General features: G+C 50.1%; 1 protein-coding gene across 3 annotated transcripts in view; it reads right to left on the reverse strand.

The window, feature by feature from the left end:
- LOC138452691 (leucine-rich repeat-containing protein 4B-like) overlaps positions 1-25,811 on the reverse strand; it is a 1,036,288-nt gene extending 1,010,477 nt beyond the window's left edge. For all 3 annotated transcript variants that reach the window (XM_069605040.1, XM_069605044.1, XM_069605055.1), the window contains exon 1: positions 24,738-25,811. The gene's annotated coding sequence lies outside the window, so the exon portion shown is untranslated. The remainder of the gene's footprint in view (positions 1-24,737) is intronic.
- Positions 25,812-26,418: the final 607 nt, after the last annotated feature.

The raw sequence follows: 26,418 nt of genomic DNA on the forward strand, positions 1-26,418 counted from the left end.
AGTTTCAGAAGTCACAACAGGTAGGTAGAGAGCAGTAGGCATGCGGTAGTAAGGTATGTGTCAGGCAGAGTGGCATGCCCCACCAAAGAGGTCTTTCAGAGGCATATGATGGTTGGCAAACCTTTCAATGTTCTCTGTTGGCCAGGCAGACGGTTGGAGTATAGAGGGCTAGCTATGAAGACTGTTTGTACAGGGCATAAAACAAATGAATTGATCTTTTATATCATGCTGCATGCCAGTGACCAGCCTCTGAGAGTGGGATCGGGTCTCAAACCTGTGATGCTCTATGTTGTCTTGCTTCCAAGTCAAACACATTACCCCTGAGCTTTCCTACATAATCAGAGGGCTGTTATCTTCTGTTGAAATTGGTAGGAGGGGAGAATGTTTCGAAATAGAAAGACTTCCCAACAGGGGATGCCTCTTCTAGGTCAACAGACGTGTGTCAGTTACATGCCAGGCAGTGCAAGATGTGTGCGTTTCCCAACACATATTAGCCACTCTGGAGAATTTGCTAATTGCAAAATCTCTCAAATAACATTACAGATCATTCTGCCCAACAGGCGAGATGTGAGAGATGAGATCACGTTTCTATGTGTACAGAAGGAGACAGAGAGCACTGTATCTGTTGGTGTCATGGGTGGAGGGTTGAATAAAGAGAGACATAGAAAAAGCTCAAGATGCTTGCATTGTCTCCTGTGGTGTGAACGAGATAGGGTAAATGTATGTGGATTTAAATTTTGTGGAATTCAGAGAAGGGCCAACAGGAAAGTGCTTTCTTTGAGCTTGTAGGGTCTGGGTAGATACAGTAGCATATCAGGCATATACTCAGTGTGATATCTTCTGCTCCAATCCTACCAGCCCTTCTGGGAAAATCCTCGCTCACGTTTGCCCTATGTGAGTGGGCATCGGATAGTCAGGAGATGAGTCCACTCATCGCACTGGTACAATCAATTTGTGTCCTGCACATTGACATATATATGTGAGCTGCAAGGAAGGTTCAGAACTGAAGTTCCACCTTAGCTACCTTGCAATGTGTGCAATTCGCTATGACATGATATACGTTTTGCAACATTCTTTCGTACATATGGCCTCTGCATTTTTGTTTCTCTGTTCTTTTCTGGTTGGTCTGTGTGCTTGTAATAATGACATGTGGAATAAAATGAAGAGAACACAATGTAACATATGAAGACATTAATTGAGCTTTCCTTTTGTTTAAAAAATGTGTTTTTTGGGGGGCACTGCTGAGCAGACATCAAGATGTCATTTTAAGGACAGAGCTCTGCTCACAGCCTGACAATAATCAAGAATTGGTGGCGACAATGCCGCACTTTATGCTCTACAAACAGGTGGGCTGGTACCCCTAACTTTGGGGAACTATCGACTGCAGCAGCTGTTAAAACCGGGAAGCAGAAGACGAGCTACAATGCTTTGAACACCTGCGGTGAAGACGGGGGAGGAGCCACTGTGGCCTCATTGCTGGGGAACCTTGCCGCATGGCTGTGTCCCAGCTCGAGACCGCCCCACCGTGAGGACACGTGCACTGCCTTGGCCCGGGACCTCCGAGGACAGTGGGGAGGCCCCCATGCCCGTGATGCAGCGGCAGAAGAATAAACATCAGGAGACTGTGCTTGGATCGGCGGTGCCGGTCATACCCCCACACCCATGCTACAGTGGCGAGGGGCATAGGGCCGTGGCCGGTCGGAATGGCTACATCGTCGTGCCCGGGCTGCTCTGGCAGTGAGTGGATATCCCTCCATCTGGCGCACGACCGCCCACAGCCCTAGTACATACTGAGGCCCGCTCCTAGCTGCTCTGCATCAGGCCTCCAGAAATGCACCACCACATGTATGGAGCGAGTGCTGGGCTCGCCACAGCTCCTTACCATCTCGTCACACCTACCACCTTGCTGGGTCTCTGCCACACGTGGGGAGTGGAGTGGAACAACCCAGTGATTCTGCGCTGCCTCCATACCAGAATCCCTCCAGCTTGTGCTGTTACTGGTCTCCTGTATCTACCTACATGAGGCTCTGTGGGGGGAAACTACCGGATCCACGCCAGGAACCCCAGGACTACCTGGCCAACCTACAGGCCCTGCTATATCACCGTGGGACATGCAGAGATTAGGAGACACCTAGACAGGTCCTGACACCATCCAGGTGCCTGAAACCATCTGCCAAAGCGGGCCAATAGCCCCATACATCATTGCTGGACCTTTGATCTCCCGAGCCATAGCACAGCTGGTCTGGGACACCAACCTGCCTCGGGCGACCCCGGATAACGTCCATAGCACTACTGGCGTGCTGGATTGAGCTGGGATAAAGCAGGTGGTTGGTGCTGACTCTCTGCTGTGGGACCTGAGTGCCCCCCTCTGGGTGAGCTCCCCCTAATCATTCGCCATTACCAGAGGCAGTGGTAGTGGGAAAAAAACAGGGGCCATGGAGAAGTTTGCTAAAGTTGCTTCCAGCGAGAGCCCTGGACCCTCAACTAGCTCCTTCCTTGACCAAATCCATCCCATCATGCCACCGTCTCCAGACCTCACGCATATGATGGAAGCCATGGCAAAAGGCTTTGCGGCTGTGCACGAAAAAAAAACTGGATGACATTAAGGCTAATGTGGCATCCATGTGATTGCAGCTGACCAAGGAATATGGGGCATTACAGAAGAAGAGACGAGAATTGGTGCAACGGAGGAGACGGTTCAGGGGCTTCAAAGCACTGTAACATCCCTAGCAAAGGAAATTAATATAGTCAGAAACAAACACTTGTGTATAGGCGCGTTACAAATGCCATATCATATCATATCAATGTAATGACCTTGAATCGCGCTCCAGGAGCAACAATATTCGCATGGTGGGGGTTCCGGAGGATGCACTGTCTGGTGGCACGGAACATGAAGTGGAAAAACTTCTCTGGGACCTGCTTGAGGTACAGTGCTCTCCCCCTTTTTTGCGGTGGAACGACCCACTGAGCTCTCACCCCAAAACCTAAACCAGGAGACTTTCCTCACCCGATGATTGTGAAAATTCTGAGCTTCCCGGACAGAGACCTTCTTTTTCGCCTTGTTAAGGAAAAAAGGAACTACGCCTGGGCTCTCAGGCAATATGCTTCTTCCTGGACTTTTCACTTTCAGTCCAGAATGAGAGGCACCAATTTGTTGGTGTCAAGAAAATGTTGCAGGCCTGTGACATACAGTATGCAATGCTATTCCCGGCTTGCCTGAAATTCCAGTTCCAGGGTAAATTATACTTCTTCACAGTGCTGGACGAAGCTGTGAAATTCATAGAGGCCCAGATACCGACCCCGGACCATATGGAGACTATCGAGAACAATCAACTACCAGTATGACTGAACTCACCAAGCTCTTGCTTCAGTCACCTCCTTTTTTCAGATATGTACATAGCACCTAAAGATTAACCTACCGCCACCACCTGCATATTCAAATACATGATCCTGAAATTGTACTGTGGTGTGGGCTGAAGCGGCAGCAGTTAGCCCCTTAGCAGCTGCTTGAACTATGTTTAGTCATGTTGGGTCTTTCTGGCCCTGTTGGGGTGGGTGTCGAGTGGGGGGGGCAGTGAGGGTGGATGGGAGGGAGTTGAGATCTGCGCTAGAAAAAGGTCTCTTTGAATGTTCAAGTGCCTGTTGCGCACCTTGGGTGAATAGGGGAGGAAAATGGCAAAACAAATTGGCAGCAGAGTACAGGGTTGGAAAAGTCTTCACTTATAAAAGCAGGAGGTACACTGAGAGGTCTGCGGAGCATCCATTAACCATGATTATCCACTGCAATGGGACTTAAGGTGATGAGCTGGAATGTGAGACGGTTGGGGAACTTCACAAAATCATGTAAGAGCATGGCCTATGTTAATAGACATAGGATAAATGTCCTTCTCCTACAGGAGACACATGCAAAAGAGGGGACATCCAGGGGCATTGCACCAACGTGGCGGACAAACAGATTTTTCACCTCATACTCATCCCAATCTAGGGGGTCATGACGCGAATTCACAAAACCATGAAACTTGTCTTAAAAAATAACTATTTAGACCCTGGGGGGCTCTACGTCATCCTCCACTTCCTCGTTGATGGTATAGAACTGTGGACCCCAAAGCGAAGTAATGGGAAGCTCGGCAGCTCTTGACTCACATGTAATACCTGTAACTGGGCGATACCTGGCACCTACTACACCCACAAGAGCGACAATACACATTCTACTCATCTGTACACGATAGTACATCACGTATTGACACATTTCTGATATCTAGATCCTTGATGTGTAGGGTCGGTGAAGTTGTAATATTACCCTGCACTCTCTCTAACCACTCCACAATAGTACTGACTCTGAACACAGATAGACCATCTGGGTTCGGCAGTGCTTGGCGTTTTAAATCTGAAGCACTTAGAGATATAGTATTCATGGCAGGTATCCAAACAGATATTGAGACATACTTGACGTGCAATGGGGAGGGCACGACCTCTGCTGGTGTACAATGGGAAGCCTTTAAAGTTTTAATTCACAGAATGTTTATCTGGAGAGAAGCTGGGTTTTTAAAAACCATTAGAAATTACCTTCAGTGCTCCGAAAACAAACTCAAGTCCCTAGAGCTGGAATATTCCAACCACTCCAATCGGCAAGTGCTGGCGCAAATACGATCTGAACTAGAGCAATTTGAGGTGCACGCCCTCTAGGAGGTGTACTACTTCTCGCACCGCAAGCAGCCAGGAAATACAGGGGTGGGGGCAGGTAGAACACTAGCCAGACTGGCCAGATAGGATGGGGGGGGTGCTCCCATGTGGACTGTATTAACAATGCACTGGGGAATCCCCATCGGTCAGACCACGAAATTATCAAAGCATTCTCTGACTTCTACAGCTCCCTATACACAGCAAACCAACAACGCGGTGCACAAGCAATACACTCCCTGCTTGAAGGGATACCCCTGTCACGACTAAATGGCCAAACCAGAGAAACCTTTGTGGCCCCCCTTACCATGGAAGAGATCTTCACAGTGGTTTCCAACCTGCCCAAGGGCAAGGCCCCTGGTCCACATGGACTTATATCCGAATTTTACCAAAAACATGAGTCCCTGCTGGTTGCTCATCTTCTTGAGGTATGGGTGGAAGCACTTTGCGACTCCATTCTCCCTCTTTCCCTACATGAGGCCACCATAACTATCCTGCTGAAGCCAGAGAAATCCAGCAACAAATGTGGTTCCTACAGGCCCCTTCCTCTCATGAAAATCGACACCAAAATGTATGCCAAATCTCTTGCAAACAGACTTCTCCCACTGATGGCCCACATCGTTCACAGTGACCAGGTGGGCTTTATCCCGGGCAGGTCAACCTCGCTGAATTGTAGACAATAGTTCAAGGTGATGGCAAGAATAGATTCAACGGCTGAGGCGGTGGCTGTGACACTCGATGCACAGAAAGAATTTGATATGGTCTCATGGGAGTACCTATGGGTGGTGCTTGCAAAGATGGTGATCAGCCCAGAAATGCTATGCTATATTAAGCTGTTATACACGGGTCCCACCGCCAGAGTCTTGGTGAACTCTTACAAATCTGAACCCCTGGAGCTTGACAGGGCCCCCCGATAAGGCTGCCCACTTTCCCCAATCCTTTTTGCCCTGATCATTGAACCTATGGCGGATATAATCAGAGCCCAGCACGGACACCAGGGATTCCGCCTTAGCGGATCTCCCGAAATAGTTTCACTTTATGCTGACGATGTCCGACTATATAGAAGGGATCCTCAAACAAATCTGGATCTAATCTTTCAAGACATAGTTCGGCTGGGGTGCTTCTCAGGATTCACGATAAACCAATTGAAATCAAAAATGTTCCTGCTAACTAGCAGCACTAAGCAACCGAGAGGCGGGTAACCCGTTGCTGGTCCCCCAATGGAATTAAATACCTAGGAGTGTGGGTCTCCATTGCTAGATCCTCCCTCTTGACTGGCAACTATGGGGCAATGGAGAACTATGTGACTGGCTGGCTGGCTAGGTGGAGGGCACTCCCACTTATGATGGTGGGTAAAATGTCCCTAGTAAAGATGGTGTTAGTACCTGAACTCTTATATATATTTGCCAATGTCCCGATCTGGCCCGGTAGGCCCTTCTTCTCCAACCTCCACAGGCTCTTTGCATAATTCCTATGGCACGCTGGGGCGGTCTGGAAAAAATGGGTAGATATAACCTCCCCATTCGATAAGGGGGGCTTCATGGCCCATGACTTTGAGCTATACTGGCTAGATGTGCAGGCCCAATATGCCTCCTACTGGTATGGAGAAAAGCCACAGACACCTCATGTCAAACTCATGTGCCTGGCGGTGGGGAGGATCGGATCTCAGGATGCTCGTGATGGACCATAGATACAAAGACGACTGCCCGTTCGACCCAGTGTCCTCTACAGTGCTAGCCTGGCGTTGTATCTTCTCAGCCAACGCTGAGATACACCCATAATATAAATGGCTTCTGCTGCGGAGGTTCTCTGGTCTAGGCCCTACCTGGTATACCGCACTGGTGGCACAATAAGAGCGTTTTGGCTATAGAGCCATGGCTGATCTATTCCTGCACAGGAAATTTATCACCCCACTAGAATGGTGGAGGGAACACTCTGGTTCAGAGATGGAATTTATGCAATATTACAGGTTACGCACGGCTGTCCAACCGCAGTGGCCATGTTTCCCTTCGGAACCCCTGAAGACAGAAGAGTTGGCATACATAGCCAATTCTTACAGCACTTGCCGTATATTATCTACACTCTACAAAATTCTTGGTTCCATGACCCCGAAGATATGCAATAACTGGTCTGAGGACCTGGGGATCGAGCTATCAGACACTCAGTGGAAACATATGTGTTCACATGTACCCAACTGGGAGCATTCTCGGACACTTTACTAAAAACTCTTGCTGATGTTATAGGGCCCCTCTTGAGTGCTCTGGCTTGAGATCCCTATTTGGTGTGTGGGATAACCTCCCGGACAAGAGACTCTCCTCATTTCTGAACACAGCTTGTGTGATTGCCAAGAGATGTATTCTGCTGAAATGGAAACATGTCACCTCGCCTAACTCCAAGACCTAACTGATGCCACTAACCTGGGCCCAGAACTGTGAGGAGATGTACCTGGACTCACTACCCCCCACATCTCGCCCCACCAATGCCTGGTCAGAGTTTTGATCCTATTTGACCACCCTTCCTCCAGATGAATAATTACATAAATTTCACAAAGTAAACGTATTGACCATACTATTCCTGCAAATTATGTAATATATGTCCATCAAACAACTCATGAAATGATACTGTGGTAATGCATTGTGTTTCTGTCTACCTGCCACACTTGAATAAGTACGGTAACCTATTGTACTCTGCCTAATTTGCCAAATAAATAAAAGTTTTTTTTTTTTTAAATGTGTTTTTCAAGTCTGAAACATGATTTATTCAATATATCAACTATTCGGCTTCAGCTGAATACTTGACAAACTATTTAGTATATGGCTGAATACTAATTATGCTATTCAGTACACCCTTACTTAAGAGGGAGGGAGTGGATTATAGCAAGATATACAGGTTGAGATCCCCAAAGCCAAACTTCAAAATGGCCACTGGAAACAAGATAAAGAAAGAGGGGGGGCGTGGCTACGAGAGCCATGTAGGAGGACGCGTTCTGGAGGAGCTCCCGAGATCCTGCAACGATCCGGGCAAATATGTGCGGTACGACGGATCGCCGACCACCGACGATACACATGATGGTGTGTGAAGGTATTGGCCACGCATTGTGAACTTCTGGAGAGAATAGGATCAACGGCGACGGAGATCGGTGGCTACGAGTTAAAAGACTCCGCGAACAAAGGGCGACTCAAAATGGCCGACCAGGGCCCGGGACTGGAATAGGAGCGAGTTGAACGATGGCCTAGCTGTGAAGGTGCACTGTACACAAACTTGCTACTTTAGCAACCGATCGATTTCCTGAGTCATGTCGAGCAGGCCGGTGCGGCCGAAGGTGAAACAGCCTACCTTAGACGATTTCACTAAAACTCCCCCGAGCCAGGACACTACCAAAAGTAAGGATGCGCTGGCTGGGAGTGGCACGACGTCTTCGTGCACCAACCAAGAAATCCTGGCGGCGATTGTGGAACTGAGGGCGGCCTGGGAATCAAAGCTGGAACTGGCCGTTATTGAACTAAAGACTGCACTGGACCGCAAGGTTGGAGAGGTCCAAGAGGACGTTAATCTGCTACGACAAGATGTCAGGACCCTGGCGGAGCGCACGGAGTCCCTCGAAAAAGAAGTTGGCCCGAATACAGCAGATTGCGCCACTCATAAGGCCGATTTGCATGCCCTGACACAAAGGATGGGCAACCTGGAGAGCAGAGCGGAGGAGGCTGAGGGACGAGCCCGCCGCAACAACATCCGCATTGTGGGCCTACCAGAGGGGATAGAGGGCCGTGACGCTACGGATTTCATCGAATCCATGTTCTTACAGGAGATACCTGGAGGGGCCCTATCTCAAGGATTTGCAGTAGAAAGAGCACATAGAGCCCTAACTAGGAGGCCACCTCCGGGGAACCCGCCTAGGCCTGTGATCGCCAAAATCCTTAACTACCGCGACCGGGAGAGGATACTGGAATACTTCTGTAAAGGAGGGACGATCACGAGAGGAGCGGCAAACATCACGGCTTATCCAGATTATACTCTGACCGTACAGCGTAGTCGCATGAACTTTGGGTCTGTAAAGCGGAGGCTGAGAGAAGCGGGCCACAATATATGTTACTCTATCCTGCAAAATTGAAGGTCTTCCATGCACATAAAACCTTGTTTTTTGAAACCCCGGAGGATGCTATGGGATGGCTCGATGCGCAGGGATGCCCCCAGGAATCAGAAGTTCGGCCCAGAAAGGGCTCGGAAGAGATACGGGAATCGTAAAATGGCGTCGCAAGATGGCGTGGCTCGTGGGACTTGAATATAGTCGGTGTGACACCTTCGGTAAAGAAGGTCAGATGATTGCACTATTTTGTCAAGACACTGTGAATGTTTATTTGATCGGGAGCCCTACGGGGCGATACTCTCTACCCCACAATAGTTTTAGTTGGGTGGCCGTTAGGGTGACCTCACCCTACTGGGCTCCGTTCACCGACCGGTGCTTGCGGAGCTAGATGTGGGGGTGCCTGAGCTCTGATGCTGGAGCTGGGCAGCAGTTGGGGTGTGTGATGTTGGGGAAGGCACGGGTGGGGGGAGGGGAGGGAAGTTGGGGTTTAGTTGTGTATATAGTTGAAGGGAGTTTGAGCTTATATGAGGAGTTACTGGACCGAAACGCTATCTGTGTCATGTGGGCGGTTGGGGGTCGCTACATGGGAGGCAGGGAGGAACGTACTTGCCATGGGAGACCTTAAGATTGTCACCTGGAATGTCAGGGGACTTAATAGTTATTTAAAAAGGAATAACGTTATGTTGTACCTCAAAAGGCAGAGGATTGACATTACACTATTGCAAGAAACACACCTGAACCGGCACAAGTTAGAACTAGTTGAGAAAAAGTGGAGTGGCATGGTGGTGGGCTCCCCGTACTCTGCCTATGCCAGGGGAGTGCTAATCTGGGTAGCACCGCACGTTCCGTTCAGAGTCACGTGGCAGGAGGTGGACACGGAGGGCAGGCTGGTTATGCTCAGAGCCCTGGTAGAGGATAGAGAGGTTTGCATTATTAACACATACGCCCCCAATCAGAATGCTGCTGCATACTTCAGGACCCTATGCACCCGTCTGGGCACATGCGTGGGGGCAGCGATCATTTGGGGAGGGGACTTTAACTGTGTTCTCGACCCAAGGGAGGATAGGTCCGATGATAGGATTGATCGGCCCACCCCGGCAGCCAGAGTATTACAGACGTTGCTGGGCGACTTTGGGCTGGCGGACGTTTGGCGATTGAAATACCCTGATACCTCGCAGTATTCTCACTACTCTGCTCCACAGCGCCTACACACGAGATTGGATTATTTCTTTGCCACGTCAGAAGTGGTGATGGCGACCACTCAAATTGAATATAAAGCGAGGGTCCTGTCGGACCACTCGCCCTTAGTGTTGACCTGGCAGTATGGCCGCCCTCGTGCACGGATACCTACATGGCGCCTCCGTGCGGAGGCGCTTAGGGACACGGTTTTCAGGGAGGACATCAGGGAGGCGATCCAGCGGTACTTTGAGGTTAACACGGGCAGTGTAGATTCGGCTGGTACACTTTGGGAGGCATTCAAGGTTGTGTTACGAGGGGACGCTATTTCCAAGTCAAAGGGCCTGCAGGGTGGGGTTCTGATGGAGCTAGAGAAGGCGGAGAGACAATTGGAGCGCGAATGTAGCGAGGCAGGAGGGGACGCAGACCTAGTACTTGAGCTGCAGCAGCGGTGTTCGGAGCTTTGGGAAAGGCTCTGTAACCTTAACTATAGGAAATATGTTGAGAGGCAGCATGCGGGTGGAGACAAAACTGGCCGCCTACTGGCATGGCTATATAAGAGAGAAACCCCTAGGCCCCCGATCAGGATGATAGTTAGAGAGGACGGAGAGGAGGTAGACACCCAGGAAGGAGTTAATGCAGCCTTCCTTGATTATTATAGAGCACTGTATGAGGACAAAGGGGGAGAATATCAGGCAGAGATCAGAACTACATTGGAAGACATAGAGCTGCCCAGGATTAGTGATGAAGAAAGAGAGGAGCTGGACGCACCTATTACACTAGAGGAACTGGAGGAGGTAGTGAAGGGATTGCCCACTTGTAAGACTCCGGGCACGGACGGACTCCCTAGTGAGTTTTATAAAGTGCATGGGGCAGAGATACTCCCCCCGATGCTAGAAATGTTCAATGAATCTTTCGAGAAGGGTTGGTTACCGGAAACGCTCAGAGAAGCGCTGATAGTGCCGCTCCCCAAGCCTAATAAACCCCGACAAAGCTGTGGATCGTATAGGCCGCTGTCGATGTTGAACCAGGACAGCAAGATCCTGACGGCGGTCCTGGCCAACAGGCTACGAAGGGTCATCAGTAAACTGATACACCCGGATCAGACGGGCTATGTCCCCAACAGAAACATAACTCACAATCACAGGCGACTTCACCGGGTGATTGAAGAGGGGAACAGAAGTGATGAAGAGATGGTGGTGGTGTCCCTAGATGCAGTTAAGGCATTTGATTCAGTGAGGTGGCCTTGGTTGCTGGCGGCCTTGGAGGGGTACGGGTTTGGGCCTGGCTACGTGAGGTGGGCGAAACTGCTGTACAGCGAGCCACTGGCCAGGGTGCGCACGGGATCTGTGATATCCAAAAGGTGGCGACTTAGCAGAGGCACCAGACAGGGATGCCCCTGGTCCCCGATGCTGTACATATTGGCCCTGGAGCCCCTGGCGGTGTACCTCAGACAACAATATGACTTGGTTGGCATCGAGGTGGGAGGAGAGAACCATTTGATATCCCTATATGCTGACGACCTGTTGTTGTACCTGAAGTATCCGGAGGAAAACCTCCAGTACATTTTAGAGGTCATGGAAAAGTATGCGGAGTTGTCCGGCATAGCGGTTAATCCCAGTAAATCGAGCATGTTCCCGCTGGGGAGCTTCATTGGGGTCCCTCTGGAACGGTTGCCGCTGTTGCCCGTGCCCTGGGCAACTGAGTCTTTCCGCTACCTCGGAATTGATGTATATCATGCTGTGAAGGAAGAACACTTGCACAATACCGAGGCGGCGGTAAAGAAAATCCATGATAGTTTGCGGTTTTGGGAGAAGCTGCCGCTGGCAATGGTGGGCCGGGGGGCGATGCTCAAAATGGTGGTCCTGCCCAGGCTTTTGCACTTTTTCAGCAATATACCATACTTGATACCCAGGAAGTTCTTTGTCAAACTTGATAGTGTACGCAGGGACTCCTGTGGCACGGCATCCGCAACAGGGTAGCCTTGTGGAAACTCCAAAATTTCCACGATAGGGGAGGCATCAAGCTGCCGAACTTTGAGGCCTATTATGTGGCCAGCCAGCTGCAATACGTGACCAAATGGCTCTCTGATGAGGAAACTCCTGAGTCTAGGCTGGTTGGGAGGGACTGCGCCCCGTTTTATCTAAAGGAGGTTGTCTGGGTCCCTAGGTCAGACTTGCAAGGACGCCCATGTATGTTGCTGTTGGGGTGGAGAATTTGGCGCAGAATGTGCCAGTTGATTGAGAGCCCGTGCCCGTGTTCCCTGCATGTGCCACTGGCCGCCCTAACTATGGGGGACAGCCAGCTCAGGAAAATTATCAGGACATATTGGGAAACGGTTGGGCTGGCCACATTGGGAGACATATGGCAGGATGGGGCCATTAGAGAATTTGTAGACCTGGGTGAAGAAACAGGGCTGCACGGGGGCCAATATGTTACATATCTAAGGCTGGTACAGATCATCCGCAAGACTTGGCCGGAGACGGTGCTAGCTGAAGATCCGGACGCACTGATAGGAACGATATATGATATATCAGAGGGCGGGCATGAGATCTCTAGATTATATGAGGTGGTGATGACCCGGGTGGGGAAGGACTTGATGGATTTGAGGCTCGATTGGGAAGCGGAAGTGGGGGCACAGATGACTGATGGGATGTGGGAACGGGCCATGGGATACCATAAGAAAGTGTCCAGGAATGCTAGATTGCAGCAAATACAGCTGTACATCACGCACAGAGCATATATGACCCCGAAGAAAATAGCCAAGTTTGCGAGCGCAGGTAGACAAGCATGCCCGAAATGTGATGAAAAAGACGCAGGTATGACACATATGTTCTGGTCCTGCCCAGTGATTGAAGGCTTTTGGGGGGAAGTGGCACAGAAATTAGCACATAAGGGTGTTCTGCTACGCATTGACACGGCCTGGGCCTGCCTCCTGGGAGGGTTCCCTAGACCACGGAACACCAAGCATCTCGGGAAACTGAGATACCTGGCGTATGTACTTGCTAAGAGAAGGATAGCTATGAGTTGGAAGCAACGCCATGGGCCAAGAATAGAGATATGGTGGCGGGACCTGCAGAAGTGGGCGGAGGCTGAAACGGTGGTATGGCAGGAAGCGTGTGGTAATTGTGGGGAGGAAGAAGTGGGCAACCTGGCGGCTTGGAGAATGTTAATTACGGGACTGTTTGGCACGGAGATGGACCCTGCTGCTTCCGAGAGGGGCGACGCCCGGCCCCACCAGGTGTACACAGAACTGTAAGGTTGATAAGCTCTTGGGGGGAGGGGGGAGGGTTTGAAGTGCAGTAACATGGCATTAATTGATGTTTACAGTGTGTAATGTATAATGCTGCAAGTTTGGTTTGTATTGTTTTATTTTGAAAATAAAAATTTTTTAAAAAAAACAAAAAGATAAGGAAAGAGTCTCACAGCAGGCCTAAGCGAAGGCGACCAGTGCAGTCAAAGAAGTCAACTTCAAGAAACACAAAATGGATGTTGAGATATATTTGGGCCGGACACACAGAGGAGAGGGTCTCAACTTGTAATCTTCCAAATCACTATGGGCAAATTAGCAATTGAAGGACCTAGCGGCCTAGAGGTAACAGAGTGGAAGTATATGTTGTTGTACCTGTGAACTTTTGACAAAAGGCCTGCCAATGCACACGGCCCACAGGATGTAATTGTCAATGTGACTTGGTGAGGGGGTTCCGGGCAACTGCTCAGGGGCAGTCTAAGCCTACAAACCATAAGACTAGAAGCTGGAGCCTCCAGGAACTAAAAGGGTAAGAGGCCAGATAAGAGGCAACCAGGCTGGATGGCCTGTACCACATTTTTCACTGTTGTCTGCTCCAGTGAGAAAGAAACCTGAGCATGTACATGAGGGCCCTGCTTCTGACATGGGGGCACAGCAGAGATGAGTAGCACACAGTCATCAAGAGACCCTACAAAGGCAGAATTCACCAAGTCACACCATAGTGTGCCACTATCGATAAAATGTGCACAGAGGATGATGCCAAGAGAGTAACTTAGGTGAGTAGATCCCTCTTCAAAGAAAGTCGAAGAAGGTGATATCTGTGAATGACACCAAGGAGCTGCTAATGTAGAAGCGGCAGCAGGAGAAACCTGAAGCTGAGAGGCCGGACCAAGTGCCTCCGGAAACTTGGAGCTCCTGTGGGAGGGGAACCAGGAGCACCAAGCTTCCGACCTGGACTTCCTGTCTAAACCAAGTGAGTTGCAGTCAGCATGAAGCCCCGGAGGTCTCCCGCATGTTGACGACCGACTCCTTCATATTTAACAAGCAGCAGCGGTCACCATAGCGTGGCTTCTCCAGCTAACAACCATTAGTCCAAGGTTTAGTTCGATATCGAGTAACGTTGGGGTGACTTTGTGAAGTGTGAGGTGGGGCAAAAAAAACCCCAGAAAGAAAATTGACAAATGGGGCGAAGAAAAGAAAAAAATCAGAGGTCCCTTACACGCGCACTATCCAGCCGATCATTATACCTAGCTCTTTGTCTTCGGCTCGATGACCGCCAGTGTCCGCACTTGTCAAGCCCAAAATCTGTGTGTCATTTCCAATAGTCAATTATTGGTAATGCCACAGGTGAATGCTCTCACGGAATCCCCATATTCCCACGCAAGATTGTTGAAGAGTAATCCACCCTTTCTTACGGAGAAATCCGCCCAAGTGTTTACAGTGAAAATCTTGTAGTTTGACCACCACAACCACATCATTTATGCTCAACTCCCTGGAAAAACACTGAAAACTGCGAAAGGTTTAGAATTGCACCGCCATATGTTTAAAGCCCCCGGGCCACAGAAGTCCATCCAATGGTTGCCGACAATACAATGGATTTGCCTGCATTTTTTGTAAATATGAAAATTCAAAAAGAGTGTTTTAAAGAAAAGATTCTTTGCCTGAGACATAAATCAATATGTGGCCTCTCTCTAACTTCCAAAAGTATGTATACCCTGCGTGCTGGCTTCCCACAACTTGCTAGAAAACCCCCTTCCGATTCTAGCTCCCTTTGGTGGTAGGTGGTCTCTTCGCCAGAAGGAGTCTACCCTTTGGAACTCACTATGGATGCGTGTGTGCCTTATACCCAACCAGGGCTGACCTTAGCGGTGGGCCTTCCAGGTGACCGCCTGGGGCCCCCTGCCATTCGCCCCCCCCACCACGCCAGCTCGGGGGAGTCTTTCAAGATCTCCCCGAGCTGATGTGGTGGGACAATTCACGGCAGGCGTGCTATTGAAATTAAATCTGCTCCATTATCGGGAGAAGAGCGCAGTTCATAACAATAGGGAGCAGATGCGAATCATCAGCACCCATTGAAAAATGTGCTGCCCCCCCTTATGAGCAGGGGTGCACTTGAGTGAGGGAGGTGGCAACATTTTTTGTTTTGCCACCCAGGGCGCTACGGCTGCTAAAGCCGGCCCTGAGCCCAACCATCTGAAAGTCAATCCTTACAGACCCATTCCTTGCAGCATATGGTTCCTAATCGTCCAGTCGGCCGGTCTTCCCTTAACACGTTGCACTATCCATCTAAAAAGTGTTGGTGTTCATTTATTTATTTATTTATTCGCATTTGTTGAGCGCACAGCAGACCGAAGGCATTGTGGCGCTTGTTGCAGTGTTTCTTAAACTTGGTTACATACAAATACTGCCCGTGGTTACATTGGACTATGATTGTGCTTTAATGATATACATACATTGAGCACGAGAGAGGTCCGGTGAACATGTTAGTTGAAGAGGGCTTTTTTAAGTTGTTTGCGGAAGGAGGGTAGTGATGTTTTGGCACTGAGGGTTGTGGGTAGCGTGTTCCAGGGCTTGGGTGCAAGGTAAGGGAAGCCTATACCTCCAGCCTTGGTTCTATTGATGCATGGTATGGTAAGTAGGTTGGTGTATGTGGATCTGATAGGTCTTGTGGATTGCGATCTATACAGGGTTTCAGATAGGTAGGAAGGTCCTGTGTGGTTAATGCATTGATGCGTGGTGGTGAGAATTTTGAAGGCGATCCTGTCTTTGACTGGGAGCCAGTGGACTGCCTTCCTAGCTTGAGTGATGTGCTCTCTTTTTGGTATGCTGAGGGCTGCTCTGAGAGCGTTGTTTTGAGTGGTTTGGAGCCTGGAAAGGTTATTCTTGGAGGTGCCTGCTAGGAGAGCATTACAGTAATCCAGTTTAGCTCCTATGGTGGCTCTGGCGATGGACAGGGAGTTATCTTTCGTTAGGAAGGGTTTTATTGCGTTGATGAGTTTAGTGCTTAGTGCCGAAGCTGAGACTATGGCGCTAACTTGTTTATCCATGGATAGGGTGGCGTCTATGTGTACTCCTAGTGTTTTGACTGAGGATAAGACTGAGATGATGCAGTTATCTATATTAAAGTTGATATATAGTGGGTCGAGGTTGGAGAGGGTGGGTTTCTGACCTAGGATGAGGATTTGGGTTCTGTCCCCAATCAAGCAAAGGCCGTTGGTGGCCATCCAGGCTTGAATGGTGGAGTAGAGTAGTTGAAGGGCAGCGGAGTCTTGATGGTAGTTTCCTGTCAAGGGAAGAAGTATCTGCGTGTCGTCGGCGTAATTAGTGTAGGTGATCCCTATGGTGTCTAGCTTGTCAAATAGCAGCTTGGTGAAAAGGCTATATAGGGCCTCATTCCGACCCTGGCGTTAACCAAGGCGCTATTAGCGCCTTGGTTGATTGCGGTATTTTTCCGACTCCGCCATGGTGAATGGCGTAATTGCCGCCCCATTCCAAGGTTGGCGGGGGCGGTAAATCCGCATTCACCATGGGCCCTTCCCCATTCCCATTTTTGCCCCATAGGGCTCAATGGGAATAGGGAAGGCGCTAATTACGACACCGTAAATTACGGTGCCGTAATTAGCTTCTATGTCCCTTTGCGTGTTGTTTTTTTAACGCCTGCAAAAAGCAGGCGTTAAGTACCAACCCGCAAAGGGAACTCGGAATAGGGCGGTAAGGGTTTAACGGCACCGGTCTTGTTACCGGTGACCATTAACCCTTACCGCCCTACTCGGAATGACCCCCATAGAGTGGGGGCAGTACAGGAGCCTTGTGGGACCCCACAGTGAATGATGGAAGGTGCTGCATGAGCTGTGTTGGAGTACACTTTCATTGCTCTGCCTTGTAGGAAGGAGGTTACCCAGGATGCAGCGTCCTTGGAGAAGTGTGCTGCATGCGTCAGGTGGCTAGTGAGTGTGGTGTGATCTACTAGATCAAATGCCGCTGAGAGGTCAAAGAGAAGGAGGAGTGCGGGCTTACCTTTGCCCAAGATGTTTGTGATTTCGTTCTTAAGACCTAGAAGGGCGGTTTCAGTTCCGTGTCCCTTATGGAACCCAGATTGTCTTTTACCTAAGTTTGTGTTTGATTCAAGGTAGAGTTGGATCTGTATGTGGGTGGCCTTGTCGAGTAATTTTAGAAGGAAAGGGACTGTGGTTATGGGTTGGTAGTTGTTGGGGTTAGCAGGGTCTAGTGTGGGCTTTTTTAGGAGGGGGCACACCCAAGTCTCTTTGAGGCTGTCTGGGACTATGCCTGACTTGAATGAAGTGTTGATGAATGCTGTGAGGAGAGGGGCGAGCTGCTCTGCACAATCTTTGATGATTTTTGGGGGGCATACATCACCCTTACATTGTGAGGGTTTGAGATGTCTGAGGATGTTAATGACCTCGGTTTCGGAAATTTCAGAGAAGGTGAATTTGGGTCGGTTGCTATCTTTAACACCATGTTTCATCTGGGCGTGTGTATTCTGCTTTGGTAGAGTGTTGTAGTGGTGTGATATCTTTTTTTGGAGGAGGTTAATTTTTTCTAGCATGGCTGATTGTATGGCTGTGCACCATGCCTCGTCTTTGATGATCTCATCAGGGCACTTTGGTGGTACGGTTAGTTCTTTAAAGATACTGAAGAGTTCTTTAGATTGGGAGTTAGCAGAGGTGATGCGGTGGTTGTAGGCTTTGGATTTTGCAAGAAAGATGGCATCTTTGTATTTTTTGGTTATGGCTTTGAATATCTCTTTTGTGTTATCACAGGGTTTACGTTGCCAATTTTTGAGCGCTTGGCGTTTGTCTGTACGCAGAGATTGGAGATCCTCTCTGAACCAGGAGTTACAGTGGAAGGATTTTTTCTCTTTTTTGTTTTCTAAGGGGGCAGCAATGTTGACGGCCCTTGTGATGGAGTCTTTGAATATTTCAGCAAGGATGTTAGGGTCTGATGAGAACGGAGGTTTTAGGCAGGGCACATTGAGGAGTGCGCTGATATTGGCTGCTGTGAGTTTTTTGGAGCTTCTAGCTAGGGAAGCTGCAGCTATGGTGGGCACTTTAGAGCTCATGGTGACAGGGATATCGAATAGGATGAGGTTGTGGTCTGTCCATGGGAAGCTAGTGTTGGCAGTGATTGCTATGTTGCAATTGTGGTCTGTAATCCAGTCTAGGGTGCGTCCTTTGGCGTGTGTGGGCGCTGTGACTTTTTGAGAGAACCCTAGGTTATGGAGGTCTTTGCCTAGGGATATAGCAGCTTTGTCCTTAGGGTCGTTGAGTCCTAGGTTAAGATCTCCTATAAGGAGTGATTTAGTGGATTTTTTAATATTGTTTCCTAGGAGGTGATTAACTTGACCTTGGAAGTTCGTGGAGGGGCCAGTGGGACAGTATATTGTGTGAATATTTATGGTGCTGTTAGGCGAGAGAGCTAGTTTAATAGATAGAATGTCAACATTTCCTTCCACTTGGTGGGGTAGGGTTCTGATAGATAAGGTTTCTTTATGGATGAGGCAACCCCCCCTCCTGTTTTAGCAATCCTGCCTTGTCTGATGATAGCGTACCCTGGGGGTAGGGCTAGTGTGATGGCTGGCTTCGTGAAGCCATGTCTCGGTAATGGCTAGTATGTCTAGGTCATGTGTGGTTAGTAAGTCATGTACTTCTATGGCGTGGGCATTGAGGGATCTTACATTGATAAGTGCGCACCTGTATGGAGTAAGGCAGGAGTTTTTTGGGCCTAAGGTATGAGAGTTTAGTTTGGGTGTAGCGGTGCAGGGAGAGCAGGGGTTGATGCTCGGTGTGGTATATGTGGGCTTGCTGCTCTGGCACGAGGTAGTGTTCTTTCGATGGTGGGTGCGTGAGCTAAGTCTGAAATTTCTGTGTGGTGTGTGTAGCGTGGCTGCCTGGTATTGGATGGCAGCGGTGCGGGCTCTGAGTCTGTCTAGTCTGAGGCTAGGGTTGGGTGTAAGTGTGGTGATTTCTAGTACATGTGAAGGGGTAAGCAAGAGATCCATTGTAGATGGGTGACTGTGTGATTTGGTAGTGGAGGTGAGGCTGTCGGTTGTCGATGAGCAGTGTGTTTATGAGTGTTAGTATCGCACTTAATAGGCAGGTGAGGAGGAGCGGGGAGAACATACTGGGCTGGAGTTAGTTGGGCTATGCAAGTTAACACAAGACTGGCCCGAGTGGCGCTAAGCAAGTTAACACAAGACTGGCCCAAGAGGCGTATTGCAAGTTAACACAAGACTGGCCCAAGTGGTGCTAAGCAAGTTAACACAAGACTGGCCCAAGTGGCGCTAAGCAAGATAACAAAAGACTGGCCCAAGGGCTGCTATCCAGTGGTTATAGTGGGTATCTAAGCAATTTAATCCGGTGTTGCCTTATGGGGCACAAGGCGGCTTGCATGTGCCGTGAGTCTTTAACATTTAGCTGAACTGCTATCCGAGGTTGGGGTCATATGTTAGACCTTGTTCATAGGCGGGCGTGACTTACTGTCATTGTAGTCACTGGGAGCGTGTGTTCGCGGGCATCTTGGGTAGCGGGAGTCCTCTGGTCAGTCGCAGTCGTCGACCATGAGTGTCCCTTAGATCCGGTATCGACATGATAGATGCGGGCTCTCCTAGCTCTGTGATAGTGATAAGGATGATTTATCAAAACATGGGGGTCTGGGGGAACACAGAGCAGCGTCCCACGCCGTAGCGCAGTGGCAGACAGGGGCAGACAGGTGATGGCCTTTGGCTCACGGGCCTTCAGCTGTTGAGGGCCGGCTTCCGCCTCCGGTCCTCGTTGCCGGGGTAAATGCAGATTTGGTTACTAGGCAACCGACGTGGACGCTTCGTGATCGTCAATCATGGCGGCCATCTTAGGGCAGCGCGGCTCTATGGAAGCCGTTGTTCAAGGAGCGGGGATAAAAATGCACGAAGGTGCTAGCACAGCGGTGCGGGCACGATGAGGTAGGTATTTCAGCAAAGAAGACTGGATGTGCTGAAAGATGATCGGGCAGGCGGTCGGGCGGGCTGGTGGCTACAGCTGGGTGCTGCGCTTCGCTGTAGACTGCTCCTGCAGCCTAGTGCGATGCCGGCACGTGGGCTGCGTCAGTGAAGGAGTTGCCTGACTCCAACCCATATATATAGTGGGCTGAGGGGCAGACAGGTGATGGCCTTTGGCTCACGGGCCTTTGGCTGTTCAGGGCCGGCTTCCGCTTCCGGTCCTCGTTGCCGGGATAAATGCAGATTTGGTTGCTAGGCAACCGACGTGGACGCTTTGTGATCGTCGATCATGGCGGCCATTTTAGGGCAGCGCGGCTCTATGGAAGCCGTTGTTCAAGGAGCCGGGATAAAAATGCACGAAGGTGCTAGCACAGCGGTGCGGGCACGATGAGCTAGGTATTTCAGCAAAGAAGACTGGATGTGCTGAAAGATGATCGGGCAGGCAGTCGGGTGGGCTGGCAGCTACAGCTGGGTGCTGCGCTTCACTGTAGAGTGCTCCTGCAGCCTAGTGCGACGCCGGCACGCGGGGCTACGTCAGTGAAGGTGTTGCCTGACTCCAACCCATATATATTCATGCTACTTAAAGACCGTACATAAAATAAACATGGTGGCAGGGCTCAAGTCGAGGGTACATGCTGGTGGACAGAGTGCACCCACTTTTTTCAGAGGGTGGACTCCGTCCCCCCCAGCTAAAATGAGAAACATTTTGGGCCCAATTCATGGACTATTTGCCTGGTTCAAAGTGAATTTGCACTGCTGAGAAGTGACTTTACACTGCCGACACAAACCCTGAATCATGGAACCGTGCAAAGTGTATTTTTGCTGTGCAAAGTCCGGGCAACATCAGCGCATAGTAATTTTTGCAGTACACAATGACTTGGAACGGCAAAAATACACTTTGCACGGTTCCATGAATCAGGGTTTGTGCTGGCAGTGCAAAGTCACTTCTCAGCAGTGCAAAGTCAATTTCAACCGGGTAAATATTCCATGAATCGGGCCCTGAATGTTTACTTTGAATGTATTAATTAAGGCCGACACAGTGCTTGAACTATGATCGTCAAATTCACAGGCTGGACACTTCAGCGCTGCACTATAACACCTGATTTAAGATCACTAACAACTAAAGGTGATATGTCCCGTCGGTACTTCATATTCCAGGGAAAACAGTAGTATTTGTTCTTGGAGTTTAAAACATGCACACCTAAAATGTTTTCAAAAACTCTATTAGAAGAAAATATCCTGTCTTGGTTTTGTGTGTGTGTTGATTTTATGAAAGCCAAATGCCATTCGTCCTGTGCAATTTGGGTGGTTATGCAAAGCCAAATCAATTAATTGTGCATATTTCACCTTGATATGCTAATTTCTGCCAAAGTCACATTCCATTGTGTTTGTTAATGAGTCCACCGACTTCTTTCTTTAGGACTTGATCCCTGCATTGCGGCATACTTATTTATTTATTTATTATATTTATTGATCGCTTGTTAAGCGCTTACACGGGAAGTAAATAAGATTTCAAAGCACCTAAACTTCACAGGTACACCTCTGCCAAGCAGGCACATATATGGGCATGACTCATGGAGGTGTTTTATAATGGGGCAGTCCCATAGGAAAACGTTCTGTGAATCAGGCCCATCGTGTCTCACCCTCGAACTCATGTGCCAGCAAGCCTAAAATGTGGCCCAGGGCTGAATGGGGAATGTTGGGAGCAAGCGTCTATGAATCCTAAGACCGAGGGCACCCCTTCAGAGACCCCCTGGAGACTGTTAGATCTTCAAAGGAACTCATTGGATGCCAAACTGGAAACTAGAGTGAAACCTCGGAGTGGGCAGCGCATGCACAGGCCTGAAAGAGGACTCTGAACTTTCCAGCTGGGATCCTCAAACCCTGTGGAAGTGGCAGACCTTGGTCTGGGTGCCACGTGTGGTCTTGGAGCCAGTGGATATGTGGAAGCACAGAGATGAATTGCAGAAGGCAAATGCCCTCCGACATGCAGGCCAGAGAGGCCCTGGCTGCACTTCCTCAGCTCTGGGCTTCTTCACGGACCTCTGCAACAAGGCAAGATGGGCGCATGAACTTTGCTCCTACTCTGAACCTGTGAATCCAGTGGGGACTGTGCTGTACTCACAGATGAATTCACGGCTACATTTGTGTAGCCTGCCCTGGACATGAGCGGACTGGGGCAGAAAATAGTCTAGAGGACCAAAACAAGTGACCTGCATCCATAAATAGCAATTGGAGACCTACTACCATATACTGTTTGAATGCTGCCTGGGGAAGATTTCGCTACAACCTGTGAAGAACAGTGAATTTTAAAATCCTTTGTTTCACGAAGATCATGTGTACAATGACTGAGTTATCAAACTCGTCCAGAGCACAGGCCCTTCGAGCGTTGCCCTATCGCCCAATAGGCCAGTCCGAGCCTGGCCCCTGCTGGTTGCAGTTATAAGGAATACTTTTATGGGTGGCTAGTGGGCCTATCAGACAGTGTAGGTGAGATCTTAAACCCAGGGACGGCCACTTGGATAGTGTGAGGCCTTCACTGCACAGTGGAACACAACCCGCGGCAGGGTCCTGCCAGTGCTGACCAGCCTCTGTCTGTTCCCAGCCCTGACCAGCCTCTGTCTGTTGCCAGCCCCAGAGGCGCTGGAGGCAGTGCCCCATAAAATGAATAGGGCTGGCACCATACATTGACTGGGTGGTGTGGGGGTTCGAGGCCAACAGTGGGTGGGTCAGCAGGTGTGACTGGAGATTTGCTACCCCTCTTCTGTATACACATCTTTTAGGGTGACTGCACACTGCTTGCATCACGTCTCAGACGTGCTCTTTTCATTTTCACACTCATCTTCCCACATCTCCTCACGTGCCTTTATCTTTTCTCATCCTCTCTTCCTCCGTCCTCCCACTCGCCCATCTTCCCACACTGCCGTGGTCGCTTCCTGCCAGTGCCCCCTCCCCTCCCCAGCCCATCCTCTGGAATGTGGGGGTTCAGAGGTGCACACATATAACGCATTCCCATTCATCACTCGGCTGGTCCCACAAAGCCGCTGCCTGTGCGCGAAATCCCATTATGGAGAGCGCCCCTCTTGGCGCGCGCCCGCTCCCTTACCCTTGAGCCCTCGCGCGCTCAAGCACAGCGTCCTTCCGCCATTACCTACATTGCGGAGGCCCATGGGGGACCACTCTGGCAGCAGAGGCCTGTCGCCCGATAACCAGCTCTTTCCTCGATAATCGATATCTCCCTGAGCCTCCCAGCATCCTATCAACTAGCGCCAAAAGGCAAACGCGAACCGCATTCAAGCGCCTTAATATAGCGCTCCACATCAATAACGTGAAGACACAGAACGGAGTCGCTATCAGTATCTGAACAGCCCAGGCGACAGCCACATCCCCCATTGTGATACTACTCTCTCCAGTACAGTACTCGCAGCAGTAGAGACATTAGTACTTAAGAGGATAGACCCAGCATTGTATAAGTACTCACTACAGTTATCAAAACATCTCAGAAGAGTTCTAACATAAGAGCATAACGAATACACATAACAGTACAGAAGACAGCACCGACAGCACCAACAGCACTAGCCAAAAGAGGAAATTCTCCTCCATGTGAACACGGATGCCAGTATAGAAGAGAGTACTCCAAATAGACAGCAAGAAAGCGAGTACTCAAAGCAGTACCGAAGGTCACTGACATAAATTCGCAAGACGATTCACTGACACCAGACCTGGATACTGACAATACAACATAGTACTCACCTGAGTACAAAACAGCACAGAGGATGCTACTCACATCAGTACATACGAGGATACCCTCCTATGTACACGAGTACTCACAGCAGTACAGAAGAAAAGATGTACAAGCTGATCCCATCAATACTTATGAGTACTCACATCAGTGCAGAAGATCGATATACAAGTGACTACTCACGTCAAGAGTACTCACATCATCACATAACAGTGATGTTTTAAATCCACAATACTACTCCAAATAGCGGAGAAGGGAGTACTCACAACTGGAAAAGGGATTGAATAGACCTTAAACAGTACTCACCTCAGAAGTGCCTACTACCCAACAGTATATCCAAGAGCACTCACGCGAGTCAAGAGAAACTTTCACAACAGCGCACTACCAAATACCGACATCACTGAGAAAATCACTTACTTTGTGAAGTTAGAGTACTCACAAGAATACAAAAGAGCATTTACAACACTTCAAAGGACTGTTACAGAACACATTTCCATCAGAAAAGAAGAATTTAGACACACTGATTAATATTCAAGGGAGTGTTCATGTTTATACAAAGAAAGTTCACACAAAAAGGGAGTACCCACATCAGTACCGACCCGAGTACCTGCATCAGAACATGAACGGAAATTGACATGAATGCACGGAGAGTATTGAGCATAGTACAGATGAGAGCACACGTGTCCATAAATACAAGTGTGCTAACAGAGCACACTAGAGTACTCGCACCATTACTCGAGAGACTGCACATACCGATGCATACTCGATACCAGTCGGAACATCCGTGCGTATGGGAAGTGGTACTCACCTCAGGGAGCCGGCGGCGACGCTGCTTCGGGGCTCAGGGCCGCCATGCGTGCATACGTCTATGGCAGCCGCAGGTCAGGAGCGCCCTCCCCCGCTGCAGGTGTGGAGCCGGGGCATCCTCTCACCCAGATGCGGCGCTAGAGTTCGGCCCTGTCCTCCCTGGTCTGCAGGCGTGGGGCCTATTCCGATACCCGGCTGCAGGCCTGGCCCGTTCCTTACCCAGAGGCAGGTGCTGTCCTTCCCTAAATGCAGGTATCCCGATCCCCTTCGGCTGCAATCCTGGATCCTGGTCCCGTTGCTTTCCAGCTGCAAGTATGGAATCCTGCTCTCTCCAGCTGCAGGTGTGGAATCCTGTTCTCTCCAGCTGCAGGTGTGGAATCCTGCTCTCTCCAGCTGCAGGTGTGGAATCCTGTTCTCTCCAGCTGCAGGTGTGGAATCCTGCTTCTCTACAGCTGCAGGTGTGGAATCCTGCTCTCTCCAGCTGCAGGTGTGGAATCCTGCTCTCTGCAGCTGCTGGTGTGGAATCCCGCTTCTCTCCAGCTGCTGGTGTGGAATCCCGCGTCTCTCCAGCTGCAGGTGTGGAATCCCGCGTCTCTCAAGCTGCAAGTATGGAATCCTGCTCTCTCCAGCTGCAGGTGTGGAATCCTGCTCTCTCCAGCTGCAGGTGTGGAATCCCGCGTCTCTCCAGCTGCAGGTGTGGAATTCTGCTTCTCTCCAGCTGCAAGTATGGAATCCTGCTTCTCTCCAGCTGCTGGTGTGGAATCCTGCTCTCTCCAGCTGCAAGTATGGAATCCTGCTTCTCTCCAGCTGCAGGCCTGGAGCCTGGCCGTGCCCTTCCTCAGCTGCAGGTCTGAAGCGCGCCACGTTCTTTCCCAAGGAGCGGGTCTGGGGCTGGTCTGGGCGCAGAGCCGATAGTGGCCCGCGCACTGCAGCCCAGGAGGAGCCGGAAGGGGCAGGAAACGCCGAGCGCTCTTTCCACCCCCAGCCCTTTAATTACCTCTCACGGTCGGGGGCGCAAAGCAAGAGGTCCGACACCGCCAGAGAGCCTTAAAAATACTGTTATTTAGCACATGCTTATGACTGCATGGCGCAGGTGTGGGCACAGGCGGGCACAGCCTTGCCTTTCTTCCTCTCGCGTTCCCTTTCCCCCTCTGATGGTGCAGTAGCGTTTGCGAAGCTGCGCGGACAAGAGCGGAATACTAATCGAGCTGGAGAGCGCGAGGCATAGTGGGAAGGAGGTGGGGGTACATGGAGACAGGCTGGATGCGCTGCTGCCTGCATGGGAGAGAGTGGGTGGAGGAAGGGAGTGCAGTAGAGAGAACGACGGGCACGAGAGAGGGGTTCAGTTCATGTAGCTAGGCGAGACGCAATGGGCGCCTTACTGAGAGAGGCCGCACGGTAAGGCGGAAAGAGAGAAGGGCCAAAGGGCATTGTGGAGATGTGTGAGATGTAGTGTTGAGCTCAGAAGAGGGAGGGAATCACACTGCGGACAGGTGTGTAGGAGAGAGAACGATAGAGTAATCCAGGGGGGTAAGAGAGAGGAACAACAGTAGCGTGTGTGTCTGGTTAGACACATTGGGCTAAACTCCAAGCAATCCGAATTTTCACAGAGCCGCTGGACTTCTCACAGTGTGGATACGCTGAGCTTCTTCCGGTGAATTTTACTTGGGGGGGGGATACAC

This window comes from Ambystoma mexicanum, chromosome 1p (genome assembly GCF_040938575.1).
Source record: "Ambystoma mexicanum isolate Mex_15411 chromosome 1p, UKY_AmexF1_1, whole genome shotgun sequence".
Classification (NCBI taxonomy): domain Eukaryota; kingdom Metazoa; phylum Chordata; class Amphibia; order Caudata; family Ambystomatidae; genus Ambystoma; species Ambystoma mexicanum.